Source organism: Protopterus annectens, chromosome 2.part1 (genome assembly GCF_019279795.1).
Source record: "Protopterus annectens isolate FY-2018-M chromosome 2.part1, PAN1.0, whole genome shotgun sequence".
Lineage (NCBI taxonomy): Eukaryota > Metazoa > Chordata > Ceratodontiformes > Protopteridae > Protopterus > Protopterus annectens.
The window spans coordinates 725,958,702-725,975,336 of record NC_056729.1 but is presented as its reverse complement, the minus strand read 5'-3'; positions in this window follow the sequence as shown (position 1 = coordinate 725,975,336).

Genomic DNA, 16,635 nt, shown 5'->3' with positions numbered 1-16,635 from the left:
TATTCCAGAGAAGAGGAACTCTCTGAGAGATATATCTTTCTCTTCAGCATGTTCTGTTAATATCATAGGCTAGGTTAAGATCCCTAGAGTGAGTTGCTCTTGTGCCATTTGACTTGCAGATGTGCAGCATATCCATCACGGCAGAGTCAGAGACTGCCCTCTAGGCTAAGCGAAAGTTGCCTCTCAGCCACTTATATGATAAAGACTACAGTGACAGGGCTTTCAGTCTACCCACATAAGTCATGGTTTGGAGGCCCTGTATCTTCATATTGAGAACACTCTGTAGTCTCTCCAGCTGCTGCAGGTGTCTGGTGAGGTACATGCAAAATTCAGCATTGTACTCTATTACTGGTCTGATGAGGGTCATGTACAGTGGAGTTATAACAATCTTAGACCTGGATGCAATGCCCTTACTTATGATATGTGAAATGTCGAAGAATTTCCTTACCACTTTGAAAACTTAATGGTCGAACTTCAGATTGCTATCTACCTGTGTTCCCAAATCTCACACCACTGGGTTTGAATTTAGGAGGGTGCTATCAATATTGCAATTAGCAAAAGTCTGCTTTACCAAAGGAGATAATAATGCACTTTTTTGTGTTTAGTTTTAGACTGTGGCTTTGGCACCAGTCATTTGTCTGTGTTACCTCCTCCTGTAATATGTCAACATAATTGGGGACTCAGTGATTGCACCCAATTTGCAGTTATCAGTGAACTTGGTAAGCCAAAGGCCGTCTACTTTAGCCTGGACTGCCGAGAAATAGATTCCAAACAGTAAATTGCCCAGCACAGATCATTGTGGTATGCTACTGATGATAGGTCTACTGGTAGAGGTGGAGTCATCAACTTTTACAGTATGTGTTCTTTTGGTGAGCTAATTGGCCACCCATCTAGTGATCTAAGGAACAATCCCCAGCTGGGAGAGTTTCTCAATGATACATGATTGGAGTTTGTGTCAAGAACCTTGGCTAGGTCCAGATAGGCAGTATGCACTGTCTTACCTTCATCCATGGCTTTAGTGAATTTCTCAAAGAAGTCTAATACATTTAATAAGCATGAGCTACCTTTAACGAATCCAAATTGTTTTGGCGGGGACAGGGGGTGAAGTTTGCACCAAATATGTCAGCTAACAGGTTTACAATTTCCTGCAGTATAGTATGAGTGGTACCATCTATATAGCTGGGCATTCCCTTTTAGATGTCTGACATAGTTAAAGGATGCCTTTTGCTTATCCTTAGCTAGAGATGCTATTTCAACTTTGTAATTAACTTTAGAGGACTTTGCAAGATTTCTGATTTGCTTGTTCAAGCTGTGGAGGGAATTATTCCTCTGCTGAGTCAATTCCCTCTTGTTGTTAGACATCGGTTTCTTCTTTTTGTTATATAACCTGTTTATACGTGAGGTCAACCAGGGTGACTTGTTTTTTTGAGATGACTTGGTTCTAATCTGATCAGGTACAACTGAATATGTACATTTGCTTAAGTGTTTACATAGGACATTTGTGTATACCTCTGCATAGGAATCAATATTGGCTGTGATTGTGTGGAGTATAAAACTTTTTATACCATTGTTTAGTAGGATGTAGTTGGCTTTGAAAAAATGTTTTAGTGTTTTTGTTGCTGTGGTGGTGACAGGGTCAATATTTACTTTGAATGAGACTGATTTATGTTCAAACCTTACTAGGGAGGACATCACATAGGGTGGAGTGCAGAGACCCCCCCCCATGCTGGTAAGTACTATGTCTAGGACATTTGTGGCCCTTGTGGGGGTGCAGACTATCTGTTCCAGAGCATTTGTATTGACAAAGTCCAGAAACCTCTGGGCAAGCATGTTCATGCTCATGTATGTACCCAGTTGATGGAAGGATAGTTAAAATCTTCCATGACAAAGGTGTTGGACTGTATGGCAAGTGACTCCAGGAAGTACAGGTAGGCAATGTACTTTTCTTTGTTCATGGTAAGAGACCTATAGCTAGCAATGATGTGGTAGAGTATTTTGCATATACTTAATTGGTCATGGACTAGTTCAAGAGAGTCGTACTGTTTGATCAGTCTCGAGGTGTAATTGGCCTTGATGAAGGTGGACACACCTCCACCTTTGGTTCTTTCATGCTCATTTTGAGGTCTAAATGTGCAGAAGGCATTGTAGCCATGTACAGCCAGGGTGCTCTCCGCAGCCTTGAGCCATGTCTCAGTGACTGCACAGATGTCAGCATCTTCCAAGATGAGGAGTGATTCCAGGAGGTGCAATTTCATGTTTAGACACCTAGCATTAAGCAGCTGAATCTTGAGTTTTTCTGGTGTGGATTTTGTTACGTCAGAAATTTTGTTGTTTTGACATTTCCAAAAAAAGCCAGTATGAGGAAGGCAAGCACCTTTGCCAGTATCTGAAAGCTTAGAGGAGACAATGGAAGGCAATCTCTGGCAAAGCAACGTAGCCTGTCAACCATTTCTTCCCAGGCTGACAGATACTGCATCCCTCTAGACTGACACCACAAGCTAAGCCAAGTTGAAGTTGATCATCTTTTTGTTTATATTGTGGCATCATCCTGGGTGAAGATAGAATGCTGCTTAGGGCTAGGATTTTCACAGTCTGGGACACATAATCTGAGAGATCAATCATGTCTCTCTTCATATAGTCCAGAGAGGTACGTCTCAAGTAATTCACCCCAACATGGACTATGACAGATTCATAACAGTACTTGTTCTTGAGTGACATGAGTACATGTGTGATTTGACAAATCCTAACATCTGACAGGCAGCTGACTGTGACCTTCTCCTCGTCTAGCCTGTTGGGGGGACATCTGTGCGTCTCACTATGGTGTCGTCTTTGACCAAAGACATTAGGTTTTGAGGTGTTTTGTCTTAGGGGCTTATTTGCTGAGACACTGGTATATGTGTTATGTGTAGTAGTTTCTATTTGCATAGCAGTGTGTGCAAGTTGTTTACATTTGGGAGGTCTCTGATCTTTTGGTAGACTAGTGAGTACCTCCACATATGTGGGTTTATGTGTTGTGACCTGTCTAGTTTGTTGCTATATGAGAGAAAACTGTAATATGTCTGAGCAATTCTTTGGTTAATATTGTAAAATTTGCAATAGTGCTATCAAGGTCTGTTTTCTCATGAAATATTATTGTCATTTCTAAACCAACATCATCCTCAAGTTTTGAGGGAGTGGGATGGGCAGACTAACAGTTGGAATGCAGAACAGGAATGATGTACGCATTTTCCTAGTGGTGTGCACTTTTGCAAGGAATGTCAATTGTCCTCCCACACACCTTGCTGTGCCCATTATATATAGCAACATGTATGGCTCTGTTCAGAGAAGCTGCATGCTAGATGACAATATCCCACTGTCTGAGGAATATATGCTGTACATTACAGCTGATATTTCTGAGCACAGTGCTGACATGAATGTAATTTTCATATTGTTTAGCTGCACTGAGCAATACATGTTCATACTTTGCCATCCTAAGCCAAGATCCTTATTATTAGGCCATTCCCCTTAAAGATGACATCATAACATAAAGTATTTTCACTACATTCAAAACATGCTTTTGTTTTCAGTTAAGAGGGATTAGCTAGGCTGACAGCTCTCAAGGTAAGACTTTAGATATATGTAGATTGTGGTTGTAGGTTTGAATTTTATGTCCTCCAATTTGTGTTTAAAGATGTTAATATGTGGATGTAAAACTGTCATCTGTGTATTGTGATTATGTAATGTTTTTCAGAAATAAATGTCTAGAAATTTTGCTAAGAAATGTATATCACTGTTATTGTAGGAATACATTATTCATACATTCGATTTTGTGATTTCAAGGCAAGCAAGGAGCATCACAGCAGAAACACAGCTATGTATATCAAGCAGATGCACAGACTTGAGGATCAGTGAAGGGAGAGAAGTATGTTGACACTTTTCACTGTTTTATGAAATGAAATGCATCTTCCCTTCTTTATAGGCCTGTTTTTTATAACAGCATATATATTGATTAGAATGCAGGAATAATCATGCATCAGTAAGGTAAGTGAAATAATCATGTGGTAGCTACGCTAAGAACTGTGATTGAAATCTAAAAATGTTGAACTTTTATGTAGGACAGATCCATCGTTTCAGTGGAATCACATCTATCTCTAACAACTTGGGTGTTTTTGTAGAAATGGTGTTATAGCCTAGGCTTACTGACACTTGAGCAGATACACATTTGATTGCAGCAATTTATATTCAGCACACCCTGCAGGACAGTATTGGCATTGCATCTCTCTCCAACTCCTTGGTTGTTTTTGTAGTAACATATGTATAGCCTAGGTTTACTGACATTTGAGCAGATACACATTTGAATGCAGCCGTTCATTATCAGCAAGCATATTCACAATGTTTTGATTTTTCAGGCTACTAAATGCTAATACTTTTGGTAGATAATGCATACAGTTTATGTCACCAGCTGTGTTGAATCAACATATCACATTTTTTTACTGTTGTACTCAATATATTGATATGTGTTTAGACAATTATCATGCTGTCTGCCTCAGATGTTTGTCACATGGCTTGCCTATTGTTCAAAATATCATCATACCACTTTCTGCTCATTTTAACAATGGCATTTTGTGGCTGCTCCTGTAAATCATTGAAGGCAGACAGTACAATCTTTTGTTTTGAGTATTCACGCATTCTTACAAAGATATTGACCTGGGGGGTGTCCAAGCATATAGAATTGTTTAGAAAAGAATACTGATGTCCTTTTTTATGAATATAGGGCCATAGGTAACTCTGTCCATAATGGACATGTGTATGTGCCTGTGTCATCATAATCACATTCTATTATGCTATGATATTCATGTGGCTGTTCTGTGTGATAGTCATCTGCTTTTCTTTTTTGCTGTGTTTTGCAATTAATCTTTACAGAGCATGGGACCCCTGGACATTCTCTGATCTGGAGATGATAAGTGCATGGCAGGCTACTGTCAGAGACTTCCAAGGATAATGGTGACAATGATGATGATAATGCTGAGGAACCTGGACCCGTCCCTGCTGAGCCATCAAGCCTGCACCCTGGAGGAGATATCAACATGACCAGAATCGAGACGATTATCATCAGGAGATCCAGGAGGACATGACTGATGAGTTATTAACACAGATGAGCAACATGATGAGGTCCTTCTTTGAAGATATGGCATGGGCTATGAGGAATTTGCTCAGGGTGATAGACATTTGGGAATCTGAGCCCCATTAGTCTGGTCCCTCTGGTCGATAATTATTCTCTGTGTGCTTCATTTGTATTGTGCTGCCAACATGGTAGTTGCCATTTAACTTATTGAACAGTATATGAACTTTTGTGCATGGCTACAATGGATCTGTCATGCTTATGTTTTACTGTGGTGTGACATTTACTTCGTCTTCAATGTGTGCATGCAACACATGAACATATTACACTTCCATCCCACATACAGCTGTCCATGCATTGGGGCAGTTAATCAGTGGCTAATGCTGCAAGAGGAAGCCTATAAATATGTGTTTTACTCTGGGGATTGACAGACAACATAGGTTGTCCATTCTCCCTCATTAACAGTATGATCCATCACTAACACTATGATAGCTAGGACAGTGCAGTGGTGCAGCAGTTAACGTTGTTGTCTCCAAGCAAGATGTTATCTGGTTTGAGTCCTAGCTGGGGTGCCTTCTGTGTGGAGTCTGCCTGTCCTGTTTGTGTGGGTCCCATCTGGATGATATGGTTTCTTTCCACATTATAAAGGCATGCATCTGAAATTTTTCTCCCTGGGCATCCACTGAAAATTGTCTCATTCCAAGTTGGATTTTCCCGGTAAACAAATGTTTAATAAATAAATTGTGTTTTGTCATATCAGGTATGTGCAAAATACAGACATGTCATTCCACATGTATCTGAGATAACAGTTGTCATGATGTCCCACTGTCATAATCTGGTGTTGTGTGTCATAGGTTGGCAATACTGATACCACGTGGAATCATACACTGTCTAAGTCCTCCTTTTCTGACTGTATCAAATAGCAATGTAGCATTAATCTGTACACATTGTTACAGATACATTATTTAAAAGTACATTATGCCATGTTTATTGCATGTAATATTTCCACATCTATTACTTACTGAAATCAGTTTACACCTTTTACAAATAGTTGTACACATTAAATGAACATACATGTGTGCACATAGTCGGATACATACTGTAACATGGATGTACCTCTGACATGTGATCATTCATTGAGTTAGTGTTGATGCTGATATGTTGTAATGATGCTCATAGGAGTGTCCTCTGCTCCATAATGAACAGGATGGTTGATACAGGTATGTGTATCTGCTTCTAATTTTTAGCTTGCTTAGCTATACATGTCAATGTGACATAATTGCACATTACTGCACATGTGTGTTTATACATTTCGACTTCTGTGGACATCAGCAATCAGTCTGGCTAGTTGGCATCCATTTTCCATTTGGTTAAATGTATTTCTGTGTGGCTTCTACAGCACCTTGTGCACTATACACATTCATTAGCATTGTATCAACTTACCTTGTCCTGCTTTACCCTGATATGGGCCCAGGTTGTCCACCTCCCTCTCACCTTTATATTTCACAGTTATTATTGGCAGATATGTTTGCCTTTGTTAAAACTACTGACCATCGTCATGTATTAACTTAACACAGTAAGCATGTGTCACATGTATGGCCATTGTACAATGCAGGATATGTGCACACAAGCTGCAGGCTAATGCTTGCAATGTGTCCTTGTTCTTATTATACTCATGTGTTACCCAGTGTAGTTTTTTTCACATCCATGTGCATAACCTGTTATATCTATTACGATGTACTGTTACATTTTTGAACATATTATTGAATGTCATTGTGAATGTATGTATACTGACCTTCATTTCACATACATTCCATTTATACCACTGACAGACATACATACATATCTACATCTGTGTGCTGCCTTTGACATGGTAACATATACACAATCCATTACACATTTGTTTGGGGTGTGAACACCTTTGTTGCTCTTCTACAGTACTTCTGTTTGGCACTGTGCTTGGTTGTTTGCCTTTCACATGCATGGTTGCAGGCTTGGTTTTGTCCTCTTGTGGAGTTAACTACCATTGTTACACCCACATGTGCTCATTTATGATGTTACTTGGCTAACACCTGCACTGCTGATGGACTAATTGTATATGTGTATATCCAAGGTATGCTACTTTATTACCCTGGAATACACATCTGCCATTGGTCATACACATCCAGGTATGACTGCCATACAGTTTGTGACATGCTGTACTGTGATAGTGCATAGGTAGATACATTTTTCTGCATTTCACCATGGCTGACATACATTCCCACCCTGTTTGACAACTTTCTTGCCCGTGTTGTGCAGTGTGCTGTCTGTGTAACTTACTTGTCCTTACTTTTTTTTTCACTCTTTGTCTGTCATATGCTGTGCTATTTGTTCTATGGATATACAGTATCTGCTGTGGTGGCCTTCTCCTCCTCCTCTTTCGCTATGTTTACCTTTCCTTTTCTTCTTAAAATAAATAAATAAATGTAAATGGGGCATAGTCCCACCAAAAAAAAAACAAACAAACAAACAAAAATTGACCATTCCCTCTGACTTTCCCTCAGATTTTCCTACTTCAACTTCCGTCTTGTGTGTCCCTCTTCTTCACTCATAGCCCACATCTTCTTTTCTTTCTCCCACTTTCCTTAGTTGTGTGTGTTACTTGTATTCCCCACACAAGTCATGAACCTATTGTTACCAAATGTTAGCGATGATGACATGGCCATGATTGCACTTCTCCATTATATTTTTCTATTAGATAATTTACAGTTTCTGTGAGACTCCATAAGTCCAAACCAACATATTGTATTAATACATGTAAAGAGTGCTTCCAGTATATATCTATATTACAAATAGCAATGCAGCTTTGAAACACATATTTTATGTTAGTGGATAAGGTATGGAAATATCCGTAGTTGTCCGAGATGTTTCTGTGTCTGTTCCAAAAAAATTATGTTACAAATGCCATGCATCTTACATTGGGATATTTGGCATTTTTAGTCTTTTCTTTTTTTTTTATCATAATGGAGTCAGTTAAATTTCATATTTGTCCTTACCCTTACTGTACAGATTCTGTTATGCACACACACACACACACACACACACATATATATATATATATATATATATATATATATATACACATATGTTAGCATTACTATCAGGATGCTTGAATTGTGATAATCTTTCAGTAACTTTGTTACTGAACAACGTGATTGGACAATCATTTCTTATTACTTACTAATTATTGTGCTTTTCTGTAGTCCACCATTCATAGTGCGATACTCCATTGCATGCTGAGATATTCTGAGTTTCTTTCAGTACATTTACATATTACAATGTTATCTGCAAGCTTTGAGCTGGTATCTGTGTCATCTGATGGATTCCATGAGCTACATGGAATGCAGCTCATGAACAGTACTAAAGCTGATAATGTGAGATGACTTATAATGATCAATGATTTACTGGAGTCAATGAAATGAAACATCTGCTACGTACTTTGACAAAATAGGTGTCAAACAATTTAAACTGTGTGTGTGTGTGTGTGTGTGTGTGTGTGTGTGTGTGTGTGTGTGTGTGTGTGTGTGTGTGCCCGTGTGTGCCCGTGTGTGTGTGTGTGTGTGTGTGTGTGTGTGTGTGTGTGTGTGCCCTTGTCTCTGCGCCCTTGTGTGTGTATAATATATGAATACAGCTACAGATATCAATAGAGATAAAGCTTGAGGAACAGATATTAGGTTTCATGATTTCTATGACCCATTAACTATCCATGTTTTTTCAAATTTCCTTTATACCTCTATACCAAACGCACATGAAAAACAATTCCCTTTTTGTTTATTTCTTTCCATATACATTTTCTCTTTTTACATAACAGATCATTAAGCCATCTGCAACTGAACCTGATCCTGGTGTACCCCCATCAGTGGGGAGATCTCCAGCAGATGAGATATCTCTAATCCACTAAGACAAGGTGCCTGTGGAGACCTTCATCCTGGAAGACATGAGTGTTTCTGAACCCACCAATATCCAATCTACATAAGGCATTTTGTGTTTTATGCTCTCTACCCCTCCACTTGGTGATGACATGGGGCACTTGTGCCACTTTAAACACATGCTTCTCCACTTGCACAGGCAATGGCTATTATCACTGGCTTGTTTGGTCACTCACATCCTTCCAAAATTGAACCCTTTTTCCTTGTCCTCCACTGCGCAGTAGCAGAGGTCACATCATATTTAGATCAGCAGCCTTGGCCAGAAAGGGACCACCAACCCACATGTATCCCAACTTGCACCATCATGTGCCCCAGCCACTATTCAAACTAGATTTACTTGGGATGTAATTATAGCTTTATCTGTCTAAATTACCAGTGCAGGACAAAATAATTCCTTCTGTTTATTTATTTATTCATTCATCTATCATTTGTTAACTAAGCTGGTGCCATGACCCAAGGACCCTTTTCATAGACTCATAGATTCATAGATTATTACTAGGCTAATGATGTGGGAGGTGGCTTTCTTAGCTTAGCCAAGTATTCCTGAAAGAATAATGACATCCTGTATCTGAATAAGACAGTGAGACCTGGGTGTTTATAAACTATCTCTGTCTATAATGAACATGGATGCCAGACCTGGTGTAAATTTCCTATTCCCGATCGATTGGTCTAGGGTGTGTTTAAACTGGGTGATAGATTAACTCAGCTTCACATGGATGGGAAATCTGTTTCATAAGAGAAGTAGTCTCAGGGACACATATCTGTCTCTTCAGCATGTTCTGTTTAAGCCAGAGACAAAATTCAGGTCCCTAGACCTTGTATGTCTGGCACTGTTTGCTTATGAATATGTAGGAGATTCATAAGTGTGGGATTTGGAGATGCTTTATAAGGCAGGCATAGATCACCCCTCAGCAATCTATAGGAAACTGAGTAGAGGGAAAGGGCTTTAAGGTTCTCTGCATAAGGTAAGTTTATAAAACCTTGTTTTCTTTTTGTTAGGAACCACTGAGGTCACTCTTGTCACTGTATATGCCTGGTCATGTACATACCAAAGGAAACATTGTACTCTATGATTAGTCTGATAAGGGCAGATCACAGTAGGATAATGACCTCTTTGGATCTAGATGCCATGCCCTTACTTATAAGTTGTGCAATATAAAAGGATTTCCTCACCACTATGGCCACATGGTGGTCAAAGGTAAGGTTGCTTCCTATGTGCGTACCCAGATCCCTGGCCACTGGGTCGACTCTTAGGTGAGTATTATCAACATAATAATTAGCCGAGATAGTTGATTCCCAAACAGTACAATTATGTATTTCTTAGTATTGAGTTTAAGACCATGGCTTTGACCTTCTTGAAGAATGCTAGTGTCTGCAGAGAAGTTGATGGCAATCATCTGCAAACCTAGAAATTCAGATGCCAAGAAGGAGCGGGCCCAGCACCAAGCCCTGGGGGACTCCACTAGTGACTGGCCTCTTGGTGAAGGTGGCCTCACCTAATTTGACCTCCTGGGTCATATCAGTGAGACAGTTGGTTATCCAGTGTGTGATAAAGGGGTTTATACCTAAATTAGTGAGCTTCTCAAAAATGCCTGAGTGGGGTATTCTATTCTGTCAACATCCTTGGCCAGGTTTAGGTAAGCTGTGTGCATGGTTTTACCTTCATCCAGTGCTTTGGTGACCCTCTGAAAAATGTCCACTAGATTTAATAGGCATGACCCTCCTTTAACAATGCTAAACTGTGATGTGTCCAGTGTTTTCAGGTTATCTATGTCCTCATTTATCTTGTCCATGATGATTCTTTCAGTGGCATTACATATGAGGCTGATAAGATTTATGGGCCTGTAGTTACCCGGATCAGTGGTTGGCTCTCTTTGTACAGGAGAATGCCTATAATCATCTTCCAATCCTTGGGCACAAAACTTGACTGAAAGCTCCAGTTGAAAAGTGATTCAAGTGGACCAGAAAGGTCATGTTTCATGCTATTTATTAAATGTCCCAGGATGTTATTGGGGCCCATAAATGCAGTGTGTTTGGCCTTGTTCCCTAGTAATGATTAAGGGGATTGTGGTATGCAGTGTTTTCTTTGGACTATTGGGGGAGTAAGGGAGAAATTTGAACTGAATCTGTCAGCCAGGAGGTTGGAAATGGCCTCTGGTTAGTGTGGGTCTCGTGCGATTTACAATACTTTCTGTACATTGTTGTGTATTTCCCCTGAGATAACAGACAGAGCTGTAGACAGCTTTGTTGCTGTCATTTATCTGAGAAGCTATTTTTTTCTTCAAATTTAGCCTTTGAAATATTAATTAGCCCTCACAACTACCTGATTAAATTGGTCAAGGGTATTGTAGTATGTATGATTTCTTTCTTCCAACTCTTGACCAAGATTTTTTTCTTTTGTTGTATAACTGACTGATATTGTGATTCTACCAGGATGGCTTGTCTTTTTAGTTTGTCTTATTCTTAATACAAGTGGATACTGCTCACTCTGTACAGCCATCAATATGACTGTACAGACATGTTGTAAATAACTCATCATATGCTATGGTGTTTACTGGGTTTTGGGGTGCTTGGAATTCAGCCAAGGTGTCTCTTAGTAGAGAGATTTTTGCCTTTCGATGGTTCGTAAAGCTTTTTGGTTTTTGTATCCATAGATTTTTTTTTCAAATAAAACTGCTTTATAGTCAGATCTGATGAGGGAAGACATTACATTGGGTGTGGAACATTGGCCCCCATGTTCATGAGTATGAAGTCAAGGATGTTTGTATCCTAGTAAGAGAATGGGCCAACTGTTCCAGGATGTTGGTATACGCAAAGTTTAGGAATCATAGACTTGTACATTAGAAATGGTGTAGGATTCCCAGTCTATAAAGGGGTAGTTGAGATCCCTAAAGAATATCACATTGGGTTGAATGGTGAAGGACTCTAGTACATTGAGCTAGGTAGTGTGGATTTCCTGGGACATGGAGAGGGATCTATAGGTTGCAAGAATATAGTACGAGACCCTGTTTATGGTGAGTTGCAATGTATGAGTTCCAGTGGGTTATACACTTTAACTAATCTGCATGTGAGGTTGGTTTTAAAACAGACTGAGAGTTCTAGACCTTCAGTTCCTTCCTGTGCAGTAGCTGGTCTGAAGGTGTGAATGCATTATAATCTTGCATTGTTGGGGTACTGTCCACGATTTTAAACTATGTCTTCATTACTACACAGATGTCTACACTCTCCAGGGAAATAAAGCCTTACAGGGAGTGAAGTTTCTTTTTAAGACTTCTAGCATTGAGCAGTACTATCTTCAGATATTCCTTCATAGGTTCCGCATTGCCTAAAAATGGTAATATGGGGGTGGAAAAGGTCTTTGCCAATATCCAAAAGCCTGGAGAGAAAAGTGCAGACCAACCCTCATGGACTGTGAACCATATCCTCCCAGACTATCAAATATTGCATCTCCTTGGACTGACACCAGAAGCTAAGCCAATTGTTAAAAGCAATTAGATAGGATCTGAGCAATACAGGCAAGAAAAACAACACAGTACTTATACAGAGCCCCAAAGAAGGATATTACATTAAGTCCTGTTTACATAATAATGTCAGCAATCAAGTATATAGCAAGGAAAACGTGAATATCTTGTATAATCTGAATGAACAAACTACTTCACTTATTTCAAATAGCCGCACTTCTTTATACCACTTATCTAGACACTGAACGTTTATTCTTCTTCTGTGAGAATATTCTACCTTGTAATACTGAAGATTTTATAATTCTGAATAAAATGGTCTCATGGATTAGGTAACCTGATACCAGCCAAATTATTAGATTCCTTACAATGGAAATATAAGAAAACAAGTAGATCTACTCAAAACTAAAGATGAATATACTTTATACTTGAAATCAGACTGGAAGTCCATTAAGAATCAGAGTCATCTGTGAATATTAGAGATTTCTTAGTATTCTTTAGTCTTGTATAAGTAATCTCAATAGGTTCATAGGTGCATTCTAGGATAATGACCACTAGGGCCCTTCCATGCCTAGCCATGCTAAAAAATGTGACCTACAAATTTAGTTTATATAGGGTAATTTACTGACTGCCTATGTCCATCAGAGACATAGGCACAAGACCAGTGAATTTCTGATTACCCATCAATCAGTGTGGTTGTATCTAAATATGAATAAAAAGGAACTCTGTTACACATGGAAGGGAATTCTCTGAGAATCATAACTGTCTCTGCAACATGTCTTACTCATGTCACATACAAATTTTAGGTATTTGAGTAGCAGTTCTGAAGATGTTTGTTTTGCGGATGTGCAAAAGGTTCATCAAAACATGGTCCAGGGATGCCTTGAATGCCAAGCAAAGATCATCTGTCAGAAGTCTGCATGATACCAAGTAAATAGCCAGGGCTTTGTGGTGACTGAGGTGATCAGTGTAGGACATTGCGTTTACTCTCTATATTCTTTTTGTAAGGAACCTTTGTGGATGTTCCAGTTGCTGAATGTGTCCGGTCAGGTACATACCAAAGGGGGCATTATACTCTATGACAGGCCTGATGAAGGCTGAGTAGAGTGGTATGATGACCTCTTTGGATCTAGATGCCATGCTCTTATATTTATAAGTTGAGCAATTAAGAAGGATTTTCTTAATACCTTGGACACATGTTGTTTGAAGGCTAGGTTACAATCTACACAAGTTCCCAGACCACTGACTAATGAATCAGCTTTTAGGGGTGTTTTATTGATGACATACTTCCCCAGGGTGGACAATTTCCCAAAAGGTACTATAATGCATTTCTTAGCATTGAATTTTAAATCATGGCTTTGGCATCAAATGTCTGTCTTAGACCTTCTTAAAGGTTGCTCTCATCTTGGGGGGATTCAATGACTACTGTCTGGTTGCAATCATCTGTAAACTTAGTCAGCCAGAGGTCTTTGATATTGGCTTTGACCTCTGATAAGTAGATGCCAAAGAGGAGCAGGCCCAGCTCAGAGCCATGAGAGACTCCACTGGTGACCGTCCTCTTTTGTGGAAATGGCCTTACTGAACATAATCTCTTAGTTCCTATCCATCAGCCAGCTAGCTGTCTGGCATGTTATAAAGGGAGTTTTTGCCTAGTTTCATATGTTTGCTGACAATGCCCAAATGACTAATTGTATCAAATGCTTTAGCCAGATATAGGTAGACAGTATGACTCATCTTCCACTCATCCATTGTGTTACTGACCTTTTAAATAAATTCACCAGATGCAGTAAGCATAACCTTCCTTTGACAAAGCCAAACTGGGATGGATACAGTGTCTGGAGGTCTCCTATGTCCTTGTTGATAATTTCCATGATTATTCTTTATGTGACTTTGCACACATGACTAGCCAGACTAATGTATCTGCAGTTTCCAGGATCTGTTGAAAGTCATCCTTTATGACAGGAGATGACTATTGCAGTCCTCCAGTCTTGTGAGACAAAACCTGTTTTAAGACTATTGTTAAATAGTGATTCCAAGGGTCCTGATGATAAGTTTTATTTTAGGCTGTTCAAAAGACATCCCAGGGTATTATTAGGACCCACTGAGACTGTGTTTGTGACATTACCAAGTGCAGCATGCACATACCCCCTAGTTATAGTTGGAGGGGTTATGTTTGCGGGTATGCCTTGGGGGATGGTTGGAGATAAAAAGCAGTCAAGTTGAAACTGAATTTTTCCACTAACAGGTTCATCATAGTGCCAGGGTCAAACCACAAACTATTAAAACTGATAAAAACAAAAAGATGAACAGCAGGCACATACTCATGGAAGGTTTATTGGTACAAATAAAAACAGTAAAAATTAGTGCTTTCATCCACTAAATAATAGGCTTCCTCAGATAAATTCCACAAGAAATGAATGGATTATATAAGTATACTATTTGACCACATGATACTACCAAATAAATTTTAAAGGCATGACATAACAATTAAGAAATACTGATAAAAAATGAACACAAATACTATCGCAAATGTAAACAGATCACAATTTGAAAATAAATATAATAAATATGGCACTACCTTTCAGATGCCCTCATTTTAAGCAAACTACTGATACTGTCTATATCAAGTCCAGGAAACACTGAATCATTAAGGTAAATCTACCACCACAATTCAGTGCCAGGGTCAGTGAATGTGGCACCAATAAACACCAGTTCAGCACATTTCTGTGTACTTCTAACAAAGATGAAAAAGCCCTTACGGTTATCTTTCACATGTGAGGCTATCTTAACCTGAAGTCTGCCTGTGCTTCACATAATTAACCCTCTTAATTGCCTGTTTAGTTTGATGAGAGAGCTTCCCCAGGATATAATAAAATCTGTGTAGGCACAGTATAGAGCCTACATGGAGTGTATCCTTGTACACAGCCATGGTTCCCCCTTTGGCAGAGAGCCATGCATATTAATGATGGTGCACTGCCTAGGGAGAGCTGAGGAATATGGATATTGAATCAGTGTAGGGAGAGGTGTAGCATCTACCTCTGGCTGCAGATGACTGTGAGGCTCTCTGTAATGCTCCCTGCCACTATTTTAATGTTGTGAAGTACGTCAAATGTATAATATGTCATTTTTATGATGTGTTATGTTTTTTTAATTATTATTTATTTATTTATTTAACTGCATGTTTGCATGGTGCAGTGCAGAGCAAAGCAATGCCAAGCTGTGCTCACATATTGACAGCTGACACCTGCCAGACATTTAAAAATAGAAACCAGATGTCATTTTTTATAGGTGTGTTTAAGTGTGTTTTCCCAGCACAGTGCGGTGCTCAGCAACACTAACAGTTAGCCTAGTAGTACATGTGAAGGCATACTAGGTTGTAAAACTTCCAACTAGCTACATGGGTGGAGCTACAATGTTATGTGTAGTAGGCCTTGGGTTCAAGTCCCTAACAGGCAGAATATGTATGAACATGAATGTAATATTTTTGTTTAATTTTATTAAACTCTTGTGAATTTTGGCATTGCTGCATGTTGCTAAGCATGGATCATTCATGCTAAGAAGTGCATAAACATGCTAATGGCTACCAATGTTTGCAAAGTGCTAAGCCTCGCTAAAACCATGATTCTGCGAGTTTTCATGCTGCTTGGCTCCACTTTGCTGTTTACATGCACTTAAGCAACACAGTGCTTTTTTATATGATGCTGAATGGCATGTAAGGGTGGGAAGACAGCCTATATTAAGCCCAATAGGTGGGAATTCTGCAACAGACACTGGAGTTCAATCAACTGTTGGCATGGCTGGTGGTGTTAGTGAAAGTGTGCACTTTCATGCACAGATGTGGGGTATTCAAGAGTCTAAGGTTATGGTCAGGTTCCTTGTCAAAAAGCATGAACTCCAGCTGATGCAGGGTGGATTCCAGGGCTCAGAGTGTAAGGCGGAGGCCTGGAGCCATTTGGACAGGGAACTCACCAGTGTTACTGGTATCCCCCTCACAGGTGAGCAGTGTTATCACTATTATGATGAACTGAAAAGGAGAAAGAGGGGAACCCTGAACACATGGGTCCAAGAGACAAGAGCAAGGAATGCTCCACAAATATGTAAGTACTTT